Here is a 25,494-nt window from a genome sequence, read left to right as displayed (position 1 = left end):
TGGTAAAATACAACATTTGAGATTTCTTTTTAAAAAAATAACAACAGAACTAGACTCTTCTATTACCACCACTTACACACCCTAGGAATGCCTTCCTAAATGTCAAACTTAATGGACAGGTATCAAACTTTATAACCTTTAGGGACATACTGTCCTTTGCGACTTGAGTCTGCCCTCCCCCCACCCTGCAGCCTCTTAGATCTCAGTTCTTAGGCTGAAAATCTAAGTTAAGGTCTAGCAAGGTCCTGTCTTAAATCTTCCAGGTTTGCTAGATAATGAATATCTGTCTCACTGTGTGTCACTTAGCCACCCTTGGTGTGTGCTTACACACTATCCTTCTGCTCCTCATCCTCTCTTCCTCCTCCCAATTCCTGTAAGATCAGGACTCCATTCTTTCCATCCTTAAGACGTCATTTAACTGTTACTACGTCCCCTCTTAGAAGCACGATCTCCAAATATAGCCACACTGAAAAATAGGATTTCAACATACAAATTTGAAGTGAGAGCACAGAATTTAGTCTGTAGAGTCTTTTCCACCCCTCTCTTTTCTTAGAACTCTATACATCTTAGACTTCTGTCTCTTCCTCCTTAACCTTTTCTAAATAGTTTTAGTCATACTCCTGGTTTCAGTTACCAACTCACATCAGTAAAATCTTCATAGCAACCTTGCTGTATACATCCAAAACCCTTCTAGGTGTCCTGCCTCAGGAATCTCGAATCCAACAGAGCCTCTTCTGTCTTCATCTCTGTAACACATCAGTCTCAGTAGACAGAGGCTAAAACGGCATCTTGGCAAATTCACTGCTGCTGCCCACCTCTGCTTCCTTGGCAATCCCCCATACTGCCTGCAACCACTGTTTTGAGACCTTTGGACTTCCAACTAGGGAAGCAAGGAAACTAAGGATCTGGACTCTGAACTTGAATTCCATTGTTTCTTCTTTAAAAGTACATTTATTTGGTGTGTTCCATGGAGGTCCTGTGGGGAGGTCAAGGGTCAATCTGGGGAGTTGATCTTTCCTTCCATTGTGTTATTGTGTTTCCCAAGAATAAGACTCAGGCTGTCAGGCTCAGGCTCCTCCTCCTCTTCCTCCTCCTCCTTCTCTTCTTCTTCTTCTTCTTCTTCTTCTTCTTCTTCTTCTTCTTCTTCTTCTTTAACTTAGGTGGGGTTTCTCTGGGTAACCCTGGCTGTCCTGGAATTCACTCTGTAGACCACACTGGGCTCACACTTGTCACCACTTGTCTCGGCTTCCCAAGTGCTGGGATTAAAGCATGCATCTCCACTGCCTGCTCTCTTACCACTTCTTAATGATGTGATCTAAGGAAATATATTTGTTGTCATCAATATCCCATGTGTAGCATCATGGATAGAATCACAAGAATGTCATCACCCAATTCTTGTGCTATTTGTTGTCTCCTTTGTTCAAATGGAACCTTTTTTGGAGGATAGAGACTTAGTATTAGATCTTTTCATCTTCTGCTCCCAGCACAGTTAAACAAATGAGTGAGTGAGTCAGTGAGTGAATACAAATTTCTGCAGAAGGAAAAAAAGCATAGAGCTGAGGCAGGGACTCAGTGCATAAGAATGTCTGCTTTCTAAGTATGAAGGCCAGAGTCTTTTTATTTTTTTAGTTTTGAAGAAAGGGTTTCTCTGTGTAGCTTTGGGTGTCCAGGACTCACTTTGTAGACCAAGCTGGCCTTGAACTCATAGAGATCCACCTGCCTCTGCCTCCCAAGTGCTGAGGTTTAAAGGCATGGGCCACAATGCCCAGCTTCAGAGTCTTATCTATATGAAATATTGACATCTTTTTTAAATCCAGCAGTGAGCAAGCATGCCTGTAAGCTTGTGGCCATACCGAGGAACATAGACACGTGACCCTTCAAGCTCAGCACTGGTCTCCATCAGTCAGCCTGGCCCCAAGAGAAGGCTTCAGGTGGGAGCTCTTATCTCAAAGGAATTAGTACAGGAAGACTCCCCCCGCCCCAGTGTGCTCCCTTGTGTGCATGGGCACACAAAATGGATGTGTGCACCCACACAGAGAGAAATGGAGAAAAGGAAAGGAAGGAGAGAGAAAGGAAAGAAGAGCAGAAAAAAAGATTGATTGGTTTTTTTGTAACCACCCATGAATTCTTCTATACTATTACTGACTATGAAGTATCTTGCTAGCCAATCGAGCTGCATATGAATTCTGATGCTGACTAGAAATCCAACACAGACCCTCTTTTATCAAGCCCTCTAGTGCTTGCAGTCTTCTAGAAACATGTTTAAATGAGACTTTATATGTATCTATATTCCCCAATATCTTGTTGACCATTTAGGGATCATATCTGAGTTTTCTTCATGCCCTTTATTTTAAGTTCATTTATCCAAAACCATCACTTTTGGTTTTGTTCTTTAGATAAAGAGAATAAGTTTGGTTTTTTTTAAATAATATTTTCACTTCATTGAAAATTTTATACATTATACAGTACATTTCAGTAGTTTTGTATCCTTTAATCTCAAAATGCTTCCCCCCCTCGTGTGTGTGTGTGTGTGTGTGTGTGTGTGAGTGCATGTGTGTGCATGAGTTTGTATGATGTATGTGTACATGTGTGTTTATGTCTCATCTTACTGTAAGAAGTTCTGAGTTACAGATGTACAGCACTAGTTATGGCATTTACATATATATGTCTGAACTCAGATGCTCATGATTGCAGCAGGTGTTCTAACCACTGAGCAATCACCCAGTCCAAGTATTTTTTTTTAAACATAAGCACATATGTACTGTAATGCCCCCAAATGAAATGTTTCTTAACATCATTTAATATCCAATTGGTTCGCTTCTCCCATTTCTCTCCAGAGAAAAACGTTTCTACATAGTATGCTTCCTTGAATAATGGCCAAATCAAGTTCCATACATTTTATTTCATTATTCTGATGCTGTTTCTTATCAGAAGTTGAAGCTGTCCCTGTCTTCCTCCATGTTGCTTATTTGCTAAAGAAACTGGATCTCTTTAGTCTATAAGACTTGACATTTTGTGTCTGTGTCTTCCTTGTTGTCTAACCTGTTCCACTGCCCTGGAATTTCCTATAAACACATGGTTTGTTCTAGGGTATGTTAAGAATGAGGTCTGGGCCTCACAATGCAGGCTTGTAATCCCAGCTACTGGAGAAATTGAAGCAGGAGGATCACAAATTCAAGGCCTGCCTGGACTACTGGCCTAGCTCAGTTGGGCAGCATGGCAAGAACATGCTTCAAAATAGAAATTTTAAGGAAAAAAAAAAAAGGGTTGGAGTGTGGCTCAGGAGTAGAATACTGCCCTAACATGCATAAGGTTCAACCATCAGCACTGATGGTTGATGAAACAAAAAGAGGTAGGAACGATGAGAGAACTCATCCTACAAAAGTTGAGGGCTAGCCTGCCTAGGCTTCATGAATGCTGCAAGCAGACACCAGACTCCAGAGTCCCCAGGGCCAGGGAGCAGGTATGCTACCCCCTCAGTCTCAGTTGCTATGGGGTGACAGGAAAGGGGAAATGTATGAGATGAGTAGTGAGACTTAAGATCTGGATCAAGGTCAGTGAAAGCTCACATCCTTGTGCTGGATACACTGTATGTCAACTCAACTCAAGCTAGAGTCATTATGGAAGAGGGAAGCAGAGTTGAGAAAACCATTCCACCACACTGGCATGTGGGCAAGCCTGTGCTACATTTTTCTTGATTGATCGATATGGGAGGGCCCAACCTACCATAACTCAGGGTGGTCTTGAGGTGTATAAGAAAGCAAGCTGAGCAAGCCACAGGAAGCAAGCCTGTAAGCAGCAGTATTCCGTGGCTTCTGTTTCAGTTCCTGCCTCCAGGTTTTTCTCCTCTGAGTTCCTGCCCTGACGTCACTCAGTGACGGAATAAAAGGTCTAAAATGAAATAAACCACTTCCTCTCCATATTGCTTTTTGCTATGATATTTTATCACAGTAATAGAGACCCTAACTTTAGCACTCCCCATTAACTATTATTATGCCTCATGCCTAATTTCATGCTATGAAATGGGCCCTTAATACATAATAGCTTGCATTAATAGAATATCTATTACACATTCTGAGAATCCTATGCATTGCATTACTTAATCCTTTGACAATCCTCTATCTTTGGTATTTCTCTGTGTCTAAGACAGGAAAGCACAAAGAAGGAAGAAACTTGCCTGAAGTCAAGGGAGCCAGAATTATGGTCTGGGTGCCGGTGGCACACAGGCCCCCAATGTGCTACAGGGCCATGCAGGAGTATTGAGTGCAGGCACATATTTGCCTCTTGCTGCTGCAACAAAATTTCTGGCAAAAGCAATCTAAGGAAGGGTTAATTGTGACTCATGGTCTAATCAATGCAGTACAGATGCTTCATCTCAGGCAATCCCAGAGGTTAATCTAATTTTGATTATCCCTCCCAGGTTTTCCAGGTAGATGATTCTAGATATTGTCAAGTGAGCAGTCAATAGTAAGCACCACAATGCCTACGTGAATGAATGGATTTACTCCTTTTCTTTTTCTTTTTAAATTTTATTTAGTCACTTTATATGCCCATCTTAGCCCCCTCCTTTCTTTTCTCCCGGTCCCACCCTCCCTCCCTCTACCTGCTATTCCCCTTCTCCTACTCCTCAGAAAAGGGGAGCCCCAGAAACAACAACCCACCCCAGCACAACAAGTCACATCAGGACTGAGTGCATCCTCTTCCCCTGGGGCCTGGAAAGGCAGCTCCGAGAGGGAGAAGTGATCAAAAAGCAAACAACAGAGTCCATGCCAGAGACAGGCCCCTCTCCTCTTAATCGAGGACCCACATGAACACCAAGATGTCCATTGGCTACATCTGTGTAGGGGGCCTAGGTCCAGTCCACGCGTGGTCCTTGGTTGGTGCTTCAGTCTCTACAAGCCCCCCCTGGGCCCAGGTGAGTTGACTCTGTCTTCTTGTGGAGCTCCTGTTCCCTACAGGTCCTTCTATCCTTCCCCCAACTTTTTCACAAGACTCTCTGTGCTTTGACCAATGCTTGGCTGTGAGTCTCAGCGTCTGTTTTGATCTGTTGTTGGGTGGAGCCTCTCAGAGGACATCTATGCTAGGCTCCCATCTGCAAGCATAGCAGAGTGTTGATCATAGTGTCTTTTCCATGGGATGGGTCTCAGGTTGGGCCAGGCAATGGTTGGACATTCCCTACTCCTTTTCTTGGGCAATAATTGTTGTGTTTAAGAGATATGATACCTGCTCCTCTTCTTTAATGGTTAGAACTGAAATGACTGTAACCTAGAGCAATGACTTTTTAAATTTTTTCACAAACAAGGAAGTTGAAATTAAAAAATGGCATGAACCAAAGTGATGTACCCAAATTACCTGGTTAATTAGTTACTTAGAGTTGGGAGAGCAGAACGTAAGTAGCAAAACGCAATACACACATAAGAACCTGGGGCCGACATTGATGTTGACGATGAAGTATTGGAAGTCAAATATGGCTTTTCTGTTTCCTCTTGAAAATAAATCAGTCCAGTTTAACTGCAAAGCACATCTGGGCATCAGAGAATGGGAGATGCCTGCAGTGCAAGTGCCTCCCACCTTCAGCTTAGCATCTCCTGGAGGTGTTCAGTGTTTGAAAGCAAGGCCTGGGACACAGTCCTTGCAGAGGCCCCTTCACTGTATTTGTTGGACTTTACTTCCTGGTCTAAAGGAGAAGTAAGGAGCAGCCTTTAGTCACTATGACCTACCCATGAGTGCTCACAGTGGGAGCCAGATGCCTTTCCTCTGTGTACTCAAATATAAAACACTTGTACTTTACATTCCCAGGCTGTGTTCAAGAGTGTCACAGGACAGAGGCCATTTTTGGAGACTATTTAAAGTCTGAAGACCTCAGTTGCCTTTGCATTTTGGCTACCTGCCAGTGTCTTTTCTATTTGCCCCTCCTCCTCTGTTATCTAGGGATTCCTGTTGCACACAAGGCAGATTGTATTTCCTGGCAGAATGTACAGAACTTATATACTGTCTGCCCTGTTCATTTAGTCATTGACACATGTTTTCTATGTTGACTGAAGGACATCCTAATAATGAGCAAAAGTGGGACACCTGTCTGTGAAGGGAAAAAACCATGAGACTCAAATAAACAAACAAGGATCAAATTATAAACTGCATTGAATCCTATGAAAGAAGGAAAAAGATGGGGTAAAATAGTTTAATAGGTAAAATATAGTATATATTGAGGTCTAAGTGACCATGTCCCCTGGAGGGGGAGACCTGGTGGCACTCAGAGGAAGGACAGCAGGTTGCCAAGAAGAGACTTGATACCCTATGAGAATATACAAGGGGAGGTAATCCCCCTCAGGAACAGTCAAAGGGGAGGGGAATAATGGGAAAATAGGGGGGGGGGGAGGAATGGGAGGATACAAGGGATGGGATAAACATTGAGATGTAAGAAGAATAAATTAATAAAAAAAATTAAATTTAAAAAAAGGCCACTTTGAAATTTATTCTGATATCAAAACTAGTAATCTAAGAAAAAAATAATAGTGACAGAAATATAGAAAAAAACACTGTGTGAGAATTCTTAAGCTCTTCTACCAGCAAATGACAAGCAACCACAAAAATTAAGAGATAACAAATAGTGAAGGGCAAATGACATAGCACTCTTATCACATTAGGCTGTGTCATGGGAAACAGTGAGCCACTGGTTATTTTTCTACTACTATGACAGAATATCTGACCAAAGCATGTTAAGAAAGGGAGGGTTTCCTCTGGCTTACAGTGTGAGAGGCTCATTAGATCATGGTTGGGCAGCTGACATGGAGACACTTAGTGGTAGGTGCAGGAAGCCAGATGGTTTCACTGCATCTGCAGGAAGGATGCAGGCAATGTACAGGAAGGAGGGACAGGCTATAAAGACCCAAGGTGGGTCCCCAGTGGCCTGCTTCCTCCAAAGGGCTCCACATCTTCAAGGTTTCACCACCTTTCCAAATGGCACCACTAGCTGGGAACTAGGCATTCCTATTGGGATGAGCTTATTTGCGGGGGGGGGGGGGGGGGGGACATTTGACATTCAAACCTCTGCAGCTATCAATCAACTGTCACCCATGTACCAAGGCCTGAGCCGGGTATTCGAGGGTAAGTTCAAAAGGGGGAGTCTTTTGAGTGGCACTATAGCAGGGGTTACCTCTTTAGCTTCACCAAGCCTTTTCAAATCAATAGCTACTCTCTGAAGGCTGCATCAAACAGGGAAACGGGCACAAATAAACAAGGATGCCGATTCCGTGTAAAATCCAACGACACCGTGTAATTTCATCTCATCACTCACCGTAGGAAAATAATATCAAAACAGCTCCTTATAAAGTCCCGATTTGCAATACTAGGAAAGCATGTAACCTGAAGTATTAAAATGCAATTATTAAATAACAAACTTCATTTGGCTGCAGACATTAATTGATGTCACTATTCCAAAGCATACAACATGATTAAATTGGCCATGGCTGGCTAACATGGTATTTTCAAGTGTCCTCACAGGGAATTTTGTAAAGACACACTAGATAGTTATTGAAGGGGACATTTGGTGAGTATTCTGCCTGGGATGAAAACCCCACCAACCACTTCTCTCCTGAAAACATCACCTGACATGTTTGGGAGGATCTGGACCTGCCCACTGCTTTTCCTACTGTCCACTAAAATTGAAAGGATAGCTGCCGTCCTTCCCACATCTCTTGCGTGGCCACAGTAATTGTCTCTAAGATGAACCTATGGGCTAGGTAGAGTCAGTTCCAGTTTTCCTCCGTCCTTGCTCTCGCTAGTGCTAGAAATTGGGCAAGCGATCCAAAAGAAAGCCATCTGGTTGCCCTCTAAAGGTGTAACCACTGCTGAAAACAGGTTCCCTTCCTTGTAAAGAGAAACACAGGTAAGATATGGTCCCAGGAGCCACTAGTGGGAGGTACAATTCCCCCTTCATGGAGAACGCTGGTCTAGAGAGAGAAGTGAAGACAGAGTGTGTGCTTCCCTGGAGTAGCCTTGGCTGTTCTGTGTCTGCTGCTTATGGATGGATGAGCCTTACAGTTCAGGCATTCTTCCAGCAACTAACAATCCCTGATTATTTTCCCCATTTTATATAAAGAGCAGATGAACTCTGTCTCTGGCAACACATGGAATCTGCGATAAGCCCATTCACCATGCCATGCTCTTTTCTACTTGTGTGGTTCTGAGTTAGAAAGCACACAGCTCCTGCCCTGGCCAGCCACAATTTGGAAGTAAGAAACACATCTCTCCCTTAAACCACTGGAAACATTTTGAGAGGGTTCTTTAAAGGAAAAACAAAAATACTTGAGAGTATGATTTTTTTTTTTTTTTTAAAGTGAATGCGATGCTTTAGGAAATAAACGTTAGCTCATGTGATCAAGAATGATATCACTTGAGGATCATCATCAGAGAGAAACAGAAGTTTGTCAGGCATTCTGGGTAGAGGGACAGGTACTCATACAACTTAGAGGCATGAGTTGGAAAGATGATTCACTCAGTAAAGAGCTGGCTCCGCGAGCAACAGCACTTGCATTTGGTTTCTTCGTTCCCACATTAAAATAAAGAAATAACTGGCCACAGGACCATCTGCCTGCAATCTCAGAGCTAGAGATGCAGAGAAAAGAAGATGCCTGGAGCTTAATGAAGTGATCCTGTCTCAAAAGTAAGATTGAGAGACATTGAGGAGGAAAAGATAAGTCAACTTCTGGTCCTCTCTCCTGCTCCCTCTTCCTCTCGACCTCTCTAGAACTTTAAAAACAAGTAAAAAACAAAACACCAAAGAATGTGAAGTCCAAAAAGAGACACTTGCCTGGGGGCATTGGTCAAGATGCTGTGAAGAAAATAGGCCTTAAAGTAGAACTTGAAATTCAAATCTTTGTAGAATTTCCTCAAGCAAAGGTGAATTAGAACACAAGTCCTCAAAGTGTGGCCTGGGGTGTAGACATAAGGTTATTGTGTAGTTTAGATTCTGATTTCTGTACCCCTCATGTCTGGTTGCAAGCTCTGTTCTGAGAATTTCCTATCTAAATGTTGTGTAAACTCTGCTCCCCAATTGTCCCCCTGATGTGTCAATAAAGCAGCTTATAGACAATTGATGAGCAGGGAAGAGAATAGGGCTGGACTTCCTGCCAGCCAGGGGAGGAGGAGTTAGGAGAGGAAGCAGGGCATTCAGCTGTGTGACAGGTCCAAGGAAGCTCGGGGAGGAAGGAGCTGGAGACAAGGAAAGCTGCAAAGTGCAAGTATTGCTTGAATGTTTCCTAGGAGTAAGACAAAATAGCACAGAGGGTTAAGAACAGACGTAAACTGCCCAGATTGTGCTGTTAAGCCTTGTATTATAAACAGAGTCTCAATTATTTGTGTGATATTTCTTAGCTGGGCTAAGAAATAAGCTAAGATAAACAAACACTGTTTTACAATAATAACTTCAAATTTGGGGGTCTAGGAAGGTGGCTCAGTAGGTATAAAGTGTTTGTCGAGCAAGCAGAAAAACCTGCATTCAGATTATTACCCAGTGCTGGGGAGGCAGACACAGAAAGATCCTGGGGCCTGTCTGGCCAGTGAATCTACCCAATCAGTGAGTTACAGGTCTAGTGTGAAACTCTGTCTCAGAAAACGAGATGGAGCATGGTACAAGAAGACACCCAAAGTTGACTTCTGTCTTCCATATGCACACATATGCAAGTATACCTGTATACATGTGTGGATACACACACACACACACACACACACACACACACACATACACACACATACACACTATCTGGAGACTCAAAGGTGTCCCTGAGACCCTTTCAAGGCAGTCACATATAAGGAAAGAAATCTTTTCATGTAAGTACTAAGTATGGTGCTGTTTTCCCTTCTCCTTCTTTTATAAGGATGCAGTAGGATTCCTACAGTGCATTTAGAAAAACTACATAACTCAGAGAGCCAGTTTTATTTTCAAATGACCATTGTATAATGTGACATAATTATGCTTTGGTAAAGGCAAGAAATACTGATGGGTTTTGATGCAACAAGAGAGAAATTTATTGACATGCTAGAGCACGCCTTTAATCCCAGTATTTGAAAGGGGAAGGTGGGCAGAGCTCAATGATTTCAAGGTCAGCCTGTTCTAGATAGTGAGCTCAGGCTAGCGAAGGATACATAGTGACCCTTGCATCAAAAGCAGAACAAGCAAAAAATGAGACAAGAGCCAAGTTCCATATAAAAGTAACTTATAAGAAATGACTGGATTCAAGAAGGTGTGGACCACAGGAGGAGTTGGAGGAGGTGAGGGGGATAGAAAGGACACAAATACCATGTACTCACGTACAAAATGCAAACCTAAATTATACTTCGTTTGTTTGTTTTTGGAGGCAAGGTTTCTCTGTGTAATAGTCCTGACTGTCCTGGAAATCATTCTCTAGACCAGGCTAGCCTCAAACTCACAGAGATCCACCTGCCACTGCCTCTTGAGTGCTGGGATTAAAACTGTATACCACTTCATCTGGCTAAATAATATATCTTCTTCAAAAAATGAAAAAGAAAGAAAGAAACTACTGCTTATCAAACCATCGAGTAGGATGAAAGAAAATGTTCTACCATTTGCCAAAATGGCTGCTAGGATCCACCAGTTAAGGGAACTACATTTTCTATAAATACTTCCAACTGATATTGTCCTGGCAGATTGGGAAACTAACTTGATTCTATGAAGCCAGGTGTTTAAAGGACTTATAAAATGTAGTGCAATATTTATCTTCTAACTCGATTTATTTTGAAAAACAATTATTTTAACAAGAGTATACATGAGCAGGTGTTATAGGCCAAACTAGGTTCCCAAAAGATATGCAAATACTGCCCTATAATAGATTTTTATATATGACCAAATTAAGATTACGTTATTTGAGTCATTCTTAATCCTGGAGGAGTGATGTCCTTATGAAAACCAATTTAGACAGTGACTTGACACAGAGATAATGACAATATAAGCCAAGGTACATCTGACACTGCTAGAAGCTGGTGAAGGGCTCAAGCATGGACTCTCCCCTAAACCCTTCAGAATTAAGCCTCCCACGAATACCTCCATTTCTAGTATGAAACTTCCAACAAAACTATTAGCCAATAAATCTTTCCTGCTTACACCACTCAGTTTGTCCTTTACTAATTCTCATTACATTTTTTTTATAAATAGCAGGTATGGAGGGGGCGTGTGTGCATGCAACCCTGAAAATAGTTGGAGGCCAGAGGGCAACCTGCTGATGTCAGTGCTTTCCATTTACTGGATGGGCCCCAAGGACCAAATTCAAGTTGTTAAACTTAGCAGAAAATGCTTTTAAACACTGAACCATCTCGCCAGCCCAATTTATTATACATTATATATACTTATTTTTCAAACAACTGTAATAAAGCATGTGACTGCTTTGCTGTTTTTAATGAACTCATTAAATATTTTAAATTTGCTATGAAGAAAATACAAATTAAACGTTAAATAATCTTCTTTGAGATTTAATGATATTTCAGTATAGAAAGAGATCTGAGACTAGAACTTTGAGGAGGCCCTTCCTATGCGATCAGCATAAAGCAAGCCAGTAGGTGCCAAAGACAGGCTCTAGCGCCAAGGACCAGGGAGTCTGTGAGACTCTCTAACTAGAGTCTCCAGAGTTTTGTCCCCAGGAAATTACATTTTTTTCACAAACTTGCCAGCCACTCCTATTAACTAAGGACTGGAGGTAGAAATGCCCCAAAAAGGCATTTCAGCTATCTCCTTGGGATTGCAAGTATGGGGACACGCTTGAGTTAACTCTAGCTCTAAAAGACATGGCTGCAGATGCGTGAGCCAAGGTGACAGGGACCGTCCATACAAGAGGTTCATAGAAAAGCACACAAACCTTAGAAGAGCAGAGGCCTGCAGCTCTTCACTCCGAGTTCTACCATCGTTATAACCAACAATAATTACAAGACTCTCTGCATCCCCTGTGGGCTTTCCTTCTAACCTTCCTCCAAATAGCTCCAAACTCCTTCATGCAAATGGCTTTGGCTCATGGAGGCCTCAGATTCCCCTCAAGGCAACGTTGCAGTTTCTGCGTGATTGTCAACTGGCAGACTCTTTTGTCTTTCTTAATATCACTTCCAGAGATAGAAAATCTGATGGGTCTGGTTTTTCTCCTAGAGCCGGGCCATGCTCAAATTTGTTGGACAGCCCGTGCCTCTGCTGCTCTGAAATCAAACTCACATATCTGCCTTAATAATCTGAGTACACGGCCTAGATAAACACGGGATAAGGCACGAGTGGCTATGCAGTAGGCACTATGGGCAGAGCATTGTTCCTTAGATGGGGCTGTGGCATCATCATCGGAATGGTTGTTGTTGTTGTTGTCTCTTCTAGTACAAAATAAAAAGGAGAATCCATTTTATTATCATTGTCATGTTTATCAACTGAGTTGTCTTTTGATGTGAGTACTGATGGGTTGGATGTCAGTTCCAATGGTGGTAGGACATGGAGGTTCTAGAAATACAGGCCATGTGATTCATTCTGCTTCTTTCTCTTATCAAGTATTCACTTGTTAAGTAATGTGACTCTTGTTGTTCTCCTTCCCCTCCATCATCTTCATGGCATCCCACTTGGCCCTCTCTCTCCTCCCTTCCTACCTGCCCCCCACCTGCTTTGCAGTCTTGAATTAAAACAAAAGGGAAATAAATTATCCTCCCCACAAGCTCTAATTCACTGGCTTTGCATGAGGGTTTTTTGCTTTGGTCCCAGGACAGTTTTATGAACTGTTTGTGTCCTTTGATTGTTTTTTAAAGGAGGAAAAGCATGTGAATATTAAATTATTTATTGTAAATGTAACAACCAATGCATACTTCAATTTCGGGGGTTGTCACTTTGCAGCATGGTTTAAGTGTTGAGAGAGAGCAGAGGCCCGGCCTTTGTGTATCAGGACCCACAGATTTCAGCATGTGTGACGATTTAGCTTTGTGTTTGGGTAAATTATTTGTGTGTGTGTCATTGTATAATTTCTTCTGTGTTTGTGTATGTATGTTTGTAGTTTTCTTGGTATGTGTGTGTGTGTTTCAATGGAACAAGATCACATTGTTTTCTCATGTTGCGCTGTATATTTTTCATTTGTTGCTGAGAATTGAAAGAAGGCCGTTTCTATTTTGACTAAATTGCTGGACTGCACAAAAAAAAAAAAAAAAAAAAAAAAAAAAAAAAAAAGAAAGAAAGAAAAAAAGAAAAAACCAAGCAGAAACATCTCCAAGATTTTGTTGAATCCAATTAGTTCTATGCAACTTGTAGTACAGCTGACTCTCATTACAAGCTTTTGTGTTTTCTCCAGTAAATCAGTTGAAACTAAGTGACTATGGCATTTGACCTACATAGTGAAGGTGTAGATTTGAATTTGCATGTTTTATTGTTCTCTGTCTTTTACACATCAGTGTTCCTCTCTGAGTACTTCAAAATTATGATGGCATCCAACAGAGCAACACATTTTCTCTCTTCTCTAAGGAACCTTGTCCATTCAAGTTCATTTTAATTAGCTCATGTTTCCAACTCAACTGATTCATTTGTTTGTAAAAGAAAATACTGGCCCACAAACTCCAAGTTGAGAGAAGAAAAAAACTTCAGAAGAGGTTTGATAAAGATCTCAGCTCTCAGCTGTACCTGTACATGCCTGTAGTCAATCCCAGCACTCTGGAAGGCAGAGGCAGGCAGATCTCTGTGAATCTGAGTCCAGCCTGGTCTATAAAGTGAGTCCAGGACAGCCAAGACTACACAGAGAAACCCTGTCTTGAAAAAAAAAATCTCAGCTCTGGTTTTCTCTCCCTCCTTCATACAGTGTCTTTGTCTTCAAGTCACTTTCTTCTATTGGAACAAAGTGGCCACTATATACCTAGGCCTGGTCCTGTTGTATTGCTTTGATTTGGAGATGGAGTCTCAGGTAGCTCAGGCTAGCTTTGTACTACCAATCCTTCTGCCTCGTTTTCCAGCATGGTAGGATTACAAGCAAGTGCAAGCACACCTGGCAGACCCTCGGGTCTCATATCCTATTTCCCAAAGAAGACAGAACTTATGACCTTAAAAGTACTGAACAAAAAAGCCATTGCTTCTCCTTAGGGGGACCAACTCTAATTGTGTGACTACTTCTGAGCTGAGTAAAAATAATCTTTAATTGGCTCCATTCTAAGTAGAATTAAAATTGATTTTTTTTTTCTCATGGTAGCAAAATGGCTACTGCAATCCCAGATGTCACATCCGTATATCATGTCATTTAAAGAGAGAGAGAGAGAGCACCTTGGTAAACACCAAACTATAAGAGCTGAGTTTTACTCAAAGACGCTTAGGTACCCTCTCCATCACAGCAAGTAAGGCAGACCGCTTCTGGGTCCCCATGTAGAAAGCTACTGCCAGAGGCCAATCTCACTGTCACCAAACACAACTATATGGAGTGAACATTCAGGAGCCTAAATATATATAATATATATAATATATATATATTATTCCAGATCCTCATTTGATTGGCCAAGCCCACTACAGACAGGTTGATACTGTCTTCTTTGTACTCTTTACTCTTAGGCAGTTATGGCTTTCCCAGGCATAGACCCTTCCTTGAAAAATGCACCCAGCCTTCCTAAGGTACAAGATTATTTATCACTCAAACCTTTACAGCTTTGAGTTGACTGTGAAAAAAAAAAAAAAAAAAAAAAACCCTGTTAGGTCTCGAGAGGCAGAGGCAGGTGGATCTCTGTGAGTTTGAGGCCAGCCTGGTCTACAAAGAGAGTTCTAGGACAGCTGGGACTATTATACAGAGAAACCTTGTCTTGAAAAAGCAAACAACCAAACCAAATAAACAAACAAAAAAGAAACCTGATAAGGAAATGTCATTGCTAAATCATTGCCTTTTTTTCCCCCCTCTGAAGCCTAGGAAACTTCCTGTAAAACGTAAGACAGCCTAAGACACAGTTCACCACATGTCCTGTTACCTTGAATATTTTTTTTTAGTGCTGCTTTTCAAATGTTTCATTTCTACCTATGCCCAGCTCAATGTTCAACACTTTATTTATTTAAGTGCTAAAACATGGACCCTGGGAAGTATACCGTAACACCTTCAAAACCTTCCCAATCAGGCGGTGCCCCAGCAGCTATGATTTAGAATCAGGCTGTTGTGAGTTCTCCAAGCACAACTGTGAATTGCTTCCTTGAGCAATCCCACAGGTGCCCAGGAACAGCCCTGGCCAGGAGGCAGGGAGGTGCCAAAGATGGACAAAATGTCAGCCTGCAACAGAATCAGAAAAGGCCCAGATAAAGCCCTCAGCACCCACGCAACCGGATGCAGTACCTCCATCGCCATTCCCCATGCCCTGCCTCTACCCCAGTATTTTTAGTGTCTCTTCTATTTTCCAGGTACTGCAAAGCGTTGCCAGGAATGCTGGGAAAAAGAAAACATTCCCTCGGCAGCCATGTAAAATATTGTCAAGAAAATGCAAAGGTCTTAGAAACTTTTTCCATTCTTCCAGATCTTCCTAATTATGCAAAATATCAAAACACTTGGGAAACCAGTGAAATTGCTGATGATCTTCAGTTTCTATTTCCAAAGTGGGCCCAGGGGTTGGACTTTCTCAGAGCCCCACAAGGCTTCACTGGAAAGGCCTCTTCTAGACACCGGTTCATTGGCACATTTCTCACGGGGTTCAAGAAAAAGTTACACTGCTACTAAAATAAAATATTCTGTGGCAGTTTCACTGCTAAGAGACAAATACAAATATCCAGAAGTGAGTACATATTGTAAGTGATTGTGGAAGACTGACAGAATACCCCCTCACACCCAACTAGCTGATGCCCAAAAGGCGCCCCGTACTCTTCTCTCCACTGCCAGGTTGATGTGAGTTCCCTCCTCACTCAGCATCCATCGTGTTCTCTCATTTCCCAGAACGATCCTGCAGAATATCTTTCCATGTTTGTTTTGAAAGCTAGAAATGTTGTTTTCTGTATGCTATGTTTCCCACATGGCACGCGTGCGGTGTGGTGTGCAATTTGAAGCTTTTCAGCTAATCCTTCCAGTGCGCAGGTGGGTAAGATGCTGGAAAACTGCACCCCAGGAGGACATGTGTTTAAGCAATTCAAGATTTCTGAATGTGGAGATTGGGTCATTATTCAAATTTCCATTTCAAGAGAGATGATTAAATCATCCCATCCCGGTGATTGTTGTATAGCTAAGTAAACTTCCCAAGTGTCCTTGGTGTTCACCTAAATTGGTTGTGAAAGGCAGATCTAGTTTCTATTTGTGGAGAGTTTCTTGACGTTTCTTGCAGCCTTGCAAAACAACCCAAAAAGTGGAAAACTAGGAGCAGAAAGCTCTAAAGGTCTTTAGACTTAGAGGCGAGAGAGATGGATGTGTGCCTTTCATAGAATGAAAAACAACGGAGGAGACAGGGCTCCAACAGTAGGAAAGAAAGATAACAGATTAGGTGCTCAAAAAAGAAGGGGGAGGAAAGGGAGGGAAGGGCTGAGATGTGGAAGTCCGCTGCTTTAGAATTATGACTGAATTTGTCACTATTTCACCTTTGGGCTTGTGCCGCACTTCCATTCATCTGATTACCACAGCAAGGCAACTGAGAACTGACTGACTAGCAGTAGTCAGAAAGCACAGTCTCTGGTCTCAGCAAGGGAGTGCATATGTGTGTGTATGTGAGGGTGGGGTGGGGCAGTAGCTGCACTACACCCTCCCTTTTTTTTTCAGACTTACTCTTCACATAGCCCTTACTCACCTCCCCATCCCCAGGAGTTGAGTGAAATGAGATGCTGATGGAAGACTTTCTTTCCCCATATGCTCTTGTATCATGGAATCAAGGAGCAACAGAAAAAAGAGACACCCTCCCATCTCATCCCCTACAGACGAACTCCAGGTTATCACAGGAGAGACTCCGTGTCTCCACATCAGCCACCTGCCACCAAGGCTGGTGGCACGCTAACTTTGAGAGACGTGGAAGAAAATGGAATTATGAAACAGAAAAAGAACTCAGCAGTCAGTAGCACAAAGTTGCCAAAAAGGGAAAACCAAAACCACCACAGAAGTCATAGGGTTTCTTCCGATGGCCCCTAGAAGATGATGTAACTATCCTCTCGCCTCACACTTGGATATTTAGACTTAATGTCTCAGACCTGGAGGGCCATGGAGAACAGAGATGTTGATGCTAGTCCTTCTCTCTCTCTCTCTCTCTCTCTCTCTCTCTCTCTCTCTCTCTCTCTCTCTCTCCCTTTGCTCACTTGCTCACTCACTTGCTCCCTCACTGCAGCTAATTAGGAGAGTATGGCCTTGTGGAAGAGGGGAGACCAAGGGAAGCTGACTCCAGCTTTCTCAGAACAGATCACTCCGAACAACGACTTCCTCCTATGGATCAAAATTCCACTCTGCTCTGTGAGCGACTGCTCCATCAGAAGCCCATGTGGCCCCAATTTGAAAGAAATAGGAAAAAGAAACCAATGCACGTCCGCTGAAAGCCTGAGGAACAGGCTGTCCAAGAGGAGGGGGAGACCCAGCAAGTACTACACTCCTAAATTTTATAAGGCTTAAAAAGAGCAGAAGAAAATAGTGAAATAATAATTTGGAGCTTTGGAGCTGTGACTATAAAAGATACAATATTAAATTATAGCCATATGGGATATTTGCCAAACTAAGTTTCTTGATTTTTCTTTCTTTCTTTCTTTCTTTCTTTCTTTCTTTCTTTTCTTTTCTTTTCTTTTCTTTTTTTTTTTTTTTTTAATTTAGCCTTTAAGCCAGTTAATGGAATGATTACTTGAAAATAATTTGGGCATAAAAATGGAAGCTCACAGAGCTCTCAGAGATTAAAAGTTACAGAGGAGGCAACACAAGTATTGAATAAGATGTGACTTCTGATTGTGGCTTAGACCCTTTATGTCTGCAGGGCAACTACAAAAGAGCGCCCCCATGTGGACTTTGTGAGGATCCGTCCTCCACTGGAGGCAAGAGAGAACAAGGTATTTACCAGTGTAGTTAGAAAAGTGTTCACAAGCTGGGCACTCAGAGAGGCAGAGGCAGGCAGGCTTCTGTGAGTTCGAGGCCAGCCTGGTCTACAAAGTGAGTCCGGGACAGCCAGGGCTACACAGAGAAAACCTGTCTCTAAAAAAAAAAAAAAGAAACTTGTCCACAGTCTCTAAGGCAAGGACCACACAGTGATGGCGACCATTCTCCCTGTGAAGAAGTAGCTGTGACGGGAAGCAGGAGATTGATTTAGTGAGCCCGCTTCTCTTCTTTCTGTCATGTGGCTGGGAGCTATTTTGTTTTCTCTGGTGTGTGTCCAAGGTAATAGGACCAGTTTCTGCAAATTGCATTGCAAAGACGGCCCTGGGCCTTTGCAGGCCTTGAATTTGCAGAGGGCTTGTGGAAGCTGCAACAGGTGGGCCTTATTGAGGCTTACAGAAGCAGTACTGGGGAGGCAGCGTGCCAAGGCTCAGCTCTGCATCCCATAAATATGCATACATTAGCGCTGAAGATCTCTCGGCAGGAATCAGGGTTCTTCTGTTCTGAGGCACATAAAATTTCATGTGAATTCCACTTTTGTGTGACTTGAACTATACTGCTCACTGACAGTACATTTCTCATCGGAGACCCACAGTAGAATTCATTTAGCATTTAACAATATCATGATTGACTTGTTAATAAAAACTATCCTATTTCAGATGGGTCATAAATCAGACTGAATCTTTGAAGAGCATACAAACAATAGAGTTAGGACCCAAGACGATTACATCCCTAGTCGCTGCTCATTTTGTTTCCTTAAGCTGGCACGTTAAAATTTTAGGAAGTACTTTGAAGTGAGTGGAAAAGTGTCCATTGGTTCCTTTAAAGAGAGAGAGAGAGAGAGAGAGAGAGAGAGAGAGAGAGAGAGAGAGAGAGAGAGAGAGAGAGAGAGAAATGAGAAAAAGAAAAGAAAGGAAGAAAGATAAAATTTCAAGTCCATAATCTTAAGTTTCTTGTACTTAGTACACATCAAATACACAGCCTTCAATGTTTTCTTGAGAATGAGATAGCATTCTACCTCAGAAAGAAGACACCGAGCAAACCTGAAGAAGAAGCAATCAATCTAGGGGATGGATTTGCCACACTACAATCCCTTTCTATGTTGTTAAACACTCTTTAAGAAACAAAGGACCCTCATGACAAAAACAGGTCAATAAATACTATGATAAAGAACGCTATGGAGCTAAAGCATTTCTTTATCCCCGAGATGACTTCCAACATGGTTGAAAAAATTCCTTCCAGCCCCTCTTCTTTGGGGGAACTGTTATCAGTCATTTCCATGAAAGGCCCAGGTACAAAGAAACGGCATTTTAAACTTAATTCTAGACTTTTGTTTTCATGAGTTTTAAGAGATTTATTTTATTTTTATTCCGTGTGTGTGTGTGTGTGTGTGTGTGTGTGTCTCTGTGTGTGTGTGTGTGTGTCTCTGTGTGTGTGTGTGTGTGTGTACATATGTGTGCAGATGCCTCTGGAGATCAGAAGAGAAAGAGGGTACGTGATTCCTCGGAGTTAAAATTGCAGAGTGGTGTGAGCTATTTGATGGGCCTGCTGTAGTCAGACTCCAGTCTCCTACAAGAATTAGAGCTGCTCTGATCTGCTGAGCCATCTCTCTACTCTCAATGTTTTCATGCCTTTAAACTATGCTTCCTAGCTGGATTGTAGCCTTTACTCCCTATTGTTATTTGGATATGAAATCCCTGCCTTCTAGGCTCATGTGTTCGTACATTTGGTCCCCTCCTGTTCAGTAATGCTTTGGAACCTTTAGAAGATAGAGGCTTGTGGTAGGAAGTAGGTTACTGGGGCCAGAACTTGAGGTCTTACAGCCTGGATCCACTTCCTGTTTCTTGACTGCAGATGCAATGGGAGTAGCTACTTCACATTCCAGTCGCTATGCCTTTGCGCCATAAGGGACTTGGTCCCCTTAAACTGCAAGCCAAAATAATTCCCTTAAGTAATGTCTTATCAGGAATTTGGTCACATTGGTAGGAAAACTAGTACATCTCTCACTTTAGCTCCAGGCACCTGTCCTCACTCATGTCTTCCCTCCCCCTCACTCTACTGAGTCCCTCTCAGGCACATGAAGCCCCTTGACACCAGTTTTTTGTATTTCTCCCTCACATGCTTTAAAGCTTCCTTTCAAACCATATGACTCTCTCTCTCTCTCTCTCTCTCTCTCTCTCTCTCTCTCTCTCTCTCTCTCTCTCTCCTTATCCAAAGTTCTGATACAATAAATTGTTTTCTTCTTATTTTCAACTTACATTTTCCTATTTTCCCCCCACAGCATTTTAAATCAGCCTGACGTTTCATCCCCTATCTATGTATTTGTTGACTGTTTTCATCTTCACTTTCCTCACGCTGAAAAGGAAGAACAGAGAAAGCAAGCTGAATGCCAGTGTTTATGCTGTTCTGCTTCCAGCCTATGGGTGTGATATGGACAACTCCCTCACACTCCTGCTCCCATGCACAAACTCCTCAAACCATAAGCCAAGGCAATGCTCTCCATCCTTAAGTTACATCTTGTTGGGTGGAAACAGCAACAAGAAAAAGAAGCAATAGGAATGTCTGCTTTTTGGGTTGAGTTGTGAGTTAGACTGCAAGCAAGAAGGTAATGGCCAAGAAGCGTGTTGGTAGCATAAGTGTGTGTGCGTGTGCTGGCAGCTGGATCTGAGGGAGAGTGGGTATTTGGATAGCAGACAGGTGGCTGGAATAGATCATAAACTCCTAAGCCTTGCCTGTGTGTGTGTGTGTGTGTGTGTGTGTGTGTGCGCGCGCGCGCACGCGCGCGTGTGTTTAGACAGAATTTATAGGCAACATGCTGGAGCACAGAATACGGAAGGCCAACATGGAGAAAACTGTGTCTTCTGTTCACCTCTGTGAGGAACTCATCTTCCTCTCTGGGCTTTGCTTCTTCACTGCTCAGCTGTTAAATAGATCCATGGAAAATATGTGCCTTATAAATACACTGGAGTCACTCGTGTGAGGTAAGTGTGGACATGATCTATTCCAAGAGAGATTTAAGTAGACCTGGGGAGTAAGAAGCTAACAGGTTGTAGTTACAGAACTTCTCAGATCCTTTAGTACATGAACGTACATTAGGACCCTCCACCATGAAGGGTCTAGAGAGCGATTCCCCAAGTTTCTTTAATTAAAAAACATTCTTCCCATCTTGTAAAACACCCCTCCGCGGAATACCAGTTTAGAGAGTACTATAAATCATCTGTGAGGCCAATTTACATGTTGGCACAGTCTGACCATGACATCATTGTGTGCAGGATAATCCCTAGGCTGCTTTAAAAAAAAAAATAGTCACAAGAAAAGAGATTTTAAAAACATTGTAAGACAGGCAAATTGGTAAAGGGGGCAAAGATACTTGCTGCTAAGCCTTCATACCTGAGTTCTATCTCCAGATTCCATGATAGAAGAAGAAATCTGATTTCTGGAAACTGTCCTTTGACCTTCATCCATATACCAAGATATGTGTGTGTGTTAGTAAAAAAAAGAATGAGTAAATGTTTTTTTAATAGGATGACCTACTAAGAAAGAAACAAACCAGTAAGAGGCGGACTTTAGTACACATTTTGGAATAAACAGACACACAAACAATCAATATGCCGGTTAAAAGGTGTAGAGCGTCATCAGTCTTGGGGAAATGTGACCTTAAACCCCACTGAAAATCCACCAGAACCACCATGATCAAAAAGATTTACAACACCCAGTATAAGCAAAGACATAGAGAAACTGAAGCACAGACATATTGTTAGGGAAAAGTGAAAACAGAAAGCTTCACACAGTTAAACTGGGTAAATATGAACCAGGAATTTCACTACCATATCTACTTATGGAGAAAAAAAACTTGTGCATAGATTTTCATAGCAGAATTATCCAATGATGCTAGCACCTTGGAGAATATAAATGCCTATCAACCCGTGAATGGAAAAAAGAAGGATATATAAAAATAAATACAATAAAAGGTAACAAATGACAGATCCGTAAAACAGCATGGGTGAGTCTGAAAACATTATGGTAAGCGAAAGAAACCAGACACTAAAACTAATCAAAGCTAAATGTGTATGAAATGTCTAGGAAAGGCAGAATTATGAAGACAGAAAGCAGATATGTGGTCATCTGGGTTGGGGGTATAAATGTTACCCAACACGAGCAAGAGTGAGGAACCCTTGATGGGGTGAGAGAAAGGAAATAGCATTGACTAAGGGGATGACACACACTGAGCAGTTACCACAGCTTGCTGAGCTGTCCACTCACAACATGTGAACAGCAAATGTGACACGAGAAGTATATTAAATTCTTCAGCCATAAAAGAGAAAAGCTCTCAGAGATGTTTAGTTTAAAAAAAAAAAAAAAAAAAAAAAAAAAAGAAGGAAAAGAAATTTTCAAAGATGCTCGTGTGTGAGGGGGAAACCAGAACTAGGGCAGGTCACGCCCATGAAGGGTTTCTGTGGTGCTGTAGAATAGGGCCACCTCTTCTACACACTTGGCTGTGTACACACAACACACATTATCACATGCCCTAAAGGCTCTTGCCTGCTTAAAACCATTAGCACAGGTAGCATGAGAACAGAAATGGGACTCAAAAGCAAATGTGCACAACAGTAGCACTGCTCTAAAGCTTTATATACAGATACAGAATGTACATATGTGTTTGAGTGGGAGCGTGTGTCTCTAAATGTCTCAATATGGAGACAGCTAGTGAGCAACAGGTAAACATGCATCTGAAATCACTCGCTTGTTATTGTTGCTGTCGTAGCCAAAATAATACAAGGCGGGGCGGAGTGGTCACTAAAGATTCACAGAGTACACATTCGCCAAAGCCATTGTGGTCCTGATTTGGACTTGAAATGTCCCTCTAGGGAATTAATATCTCAGCTGAGAGAGCAATGGTCAGAAACAGGCAGGGATGCCAAGACAAAGAAGAAAAGTATCCCACGGGGAGAGAAGGGCTAGTGCCAAGGCTTTACGGCTGGAGCAAGCTCAGGGCTTAGGGAAACAGCAGACCACGCCATTGCAACTAAAGCTGGACAGACTGGAGGTGACTTTGAGGCAGGGGTGGGGGCAGCTCTATCAAGCTGGGCCTTTCAGACATTGCCATAGCTTGGGACTTTAGTGGAATGAAGAGATGAGCGGGGCTGTGTTTTCCCAAAAGCACTTTGAATGCTCGGAGGAAGGCCAACATGACACAAAGGAGACAAGCTGAGGGCATACCGAAAGAAAACCAGGGAGAAAAGCACAGCCAGAGCACAAATGTATTTAGAAAAGGCAGATGGCAAAGTGAAAGGATGATAGCATCAGAAACATGCAGATCCTTGGGACATAGAAGGTGTTCTGTAAGTAGTAGGAATGGTGGCGCTTCAAAAGGTCATCTACCAGTTGTGCCATCAACCATGCAGTGGTGTTTGAACACACCTGGACACCCCACCTTAAACTATTTGAGTGCACCAACAGTATGATGGGCAGTTTCCAGTTGGGCAACTTCCTATCTTTAATATGATCATGGTGAGGTTTTTGGGTTTTTGTGTTGTTGTTGTTGTTGTTGTTGTTGTTGTTGTTGTTGTTGAGGATTTCACTGGCATAATAAGGATTTGGCTCTACTGGACCAGAAGTTGCCTGCGTAGTCATAGACAACCATTAGCAAAGAGGAGATACTGGTTATAGGTGAGCCTACCAGGCCCCCTTCCATTGGGCAACAGATTTTTGAGGCATGTTCTAAGCATGTCAGCCTCCAATGTGACTGAGCTTCAGTGTTGCAAAGGGACATCTGAGCCTGACTTGCCCTTTGCTGTCTTCCATGCTTTTCTTCCTATCTGTTTCCCGGGATCACATCTATCTCCTTTGACCAATTCCTCCATTTCTTCACATTTGTTTTCTGGAAGGAGTCACTGGGACCTGATCCATGTCTTTGTATCTATATGTTTTAGAGCAATGCCCAAAGGGGGCAAATTAACTTTGTGTTCTTGGATGGCCTGAGCTGACCCCATCAGCTGAACCTTGGACAATTGGAGAGGCGACTTCCATGATTACAAATCCTACTTATTTGGTCCACATACCACACAGGTCTCATCTAAGTTTTAAGGGCTTTGGAGAAGAGGGTGTGTCAGGCATGGCCAGGCATAGTAGACAATGGTTTCTAAAGACAGTTGCATCATTGCCTCTCACCTGCCATACACCTTTGAGCAGCACCTTACCAGCCTCCATCACAAGCAGAAGCTTTCTCCTTCACTGGAATCTGCGCAGGTTCTGTAACTGCTTAGTCAGTAGACATAATGGGAATTGACCTGGTCCCCATTATAGGTGAAGCAATAACTAGCCTGACGGCGTCACATTCCTGACTTTCAGAAGTCAGGTAGGGCAAGAGGGTGGCTGTCCTGAGACCTCCATGCAGTGTGAAGCCTCAAGCACATAGAAACCATGTAAAGAGAAAATGGTGCCGAAGTGAGTGAAAAAGCCCTTACTGAATCAGATCCCCAGATTCAGCCCCCGCCCCATGCCCTGCTGCCCCAGCTATGCCAGTCAAGAAGTGACAAGCTGTCCCGTGAGCCATCCATGAGGCCCACCTCCGCCAAAGCCATGAGAAAAATAAATGGCTGTGTGGGTGGGGGGTGCTCAGGCCAGAGACAGCCTGTTACACAATTGCAAATGGTAATAGAAGCCTTAAAGTAACAATTGAAAATCAAAAAAAAAATTTTTTTTTAATTATGAAATGTTATTTCCTAGGATTAGTTTGACTCCGGGAGAAGGTTGTAGATATGATTTCAGAAAATGTGATGAAGGTCCTTCTGGGGAAACAGAAACAATACAAGCAGAAAGCTATTTGAAGTCTCACTTTTTTTCATTAGCTGCAGAGTAATGAAAACCAGCTACCCTGAATATCCAATTTCCCCCAATACTTTAATTCTTTTCTCTTAGGCTGGAAGTTTTAACAATTCATTCTTTACTACAGCTTGAAAAAATACATAATGATTTTTGAAACGTTTTTGTTTCTGGGCAGCAGACTTCGAAGGTGAAGCTTTAATCACACCCTCGTCTTATAATCACTGCTGGTTTTCAACTAAAGTATTACAAATTGGGCTTCGGTTCAATTCAAATTGCATGGGGGCAAATCCCTATCCTTGGTTATTACGGGCAACTCCCATTGAAGTCATTAGGACTTGTACATGTGTAACTGAGGAGGTAATTTGGCCATATGGGCTTTTGTACCCATGTGTCTCTACATGGCGCAGGCGCAGAGTCTGGGTTGCACGGTGGGGCGGCGGGTGGTGGTGGGGGGACCATCTTGGGCAATTTGGACTAAGTTATCCTTTTGTCGTATTGCATTCATGTCAACATGATGAAAAGAAAATGCAAATTCAAGGAGAAGCAGCAATTCTTTCCGTAATTTTCAGCATCCTGGTGGTCCCTGGGGGCTCTGACTGTGTAGTCGACCGTAAGCGTAAGCAGGTCCTCCTTGTTACCTTTC

The sequence above is a fragment of the Acomys russatus genome, chromosome 12 (genome assembly GCF_903995435.1).
Source record: "Acomys russatus chromosome 12, mAcoRus1.1, whole genome shotgun sequence".
NCBI lineage: Eukaryota > Metazoa > Chordata > Mammalia > Rodentia > Muridae > Acomys > Acomys russatus.
This window is presented reverse-complemented; position numbering follows the sequence as displayed.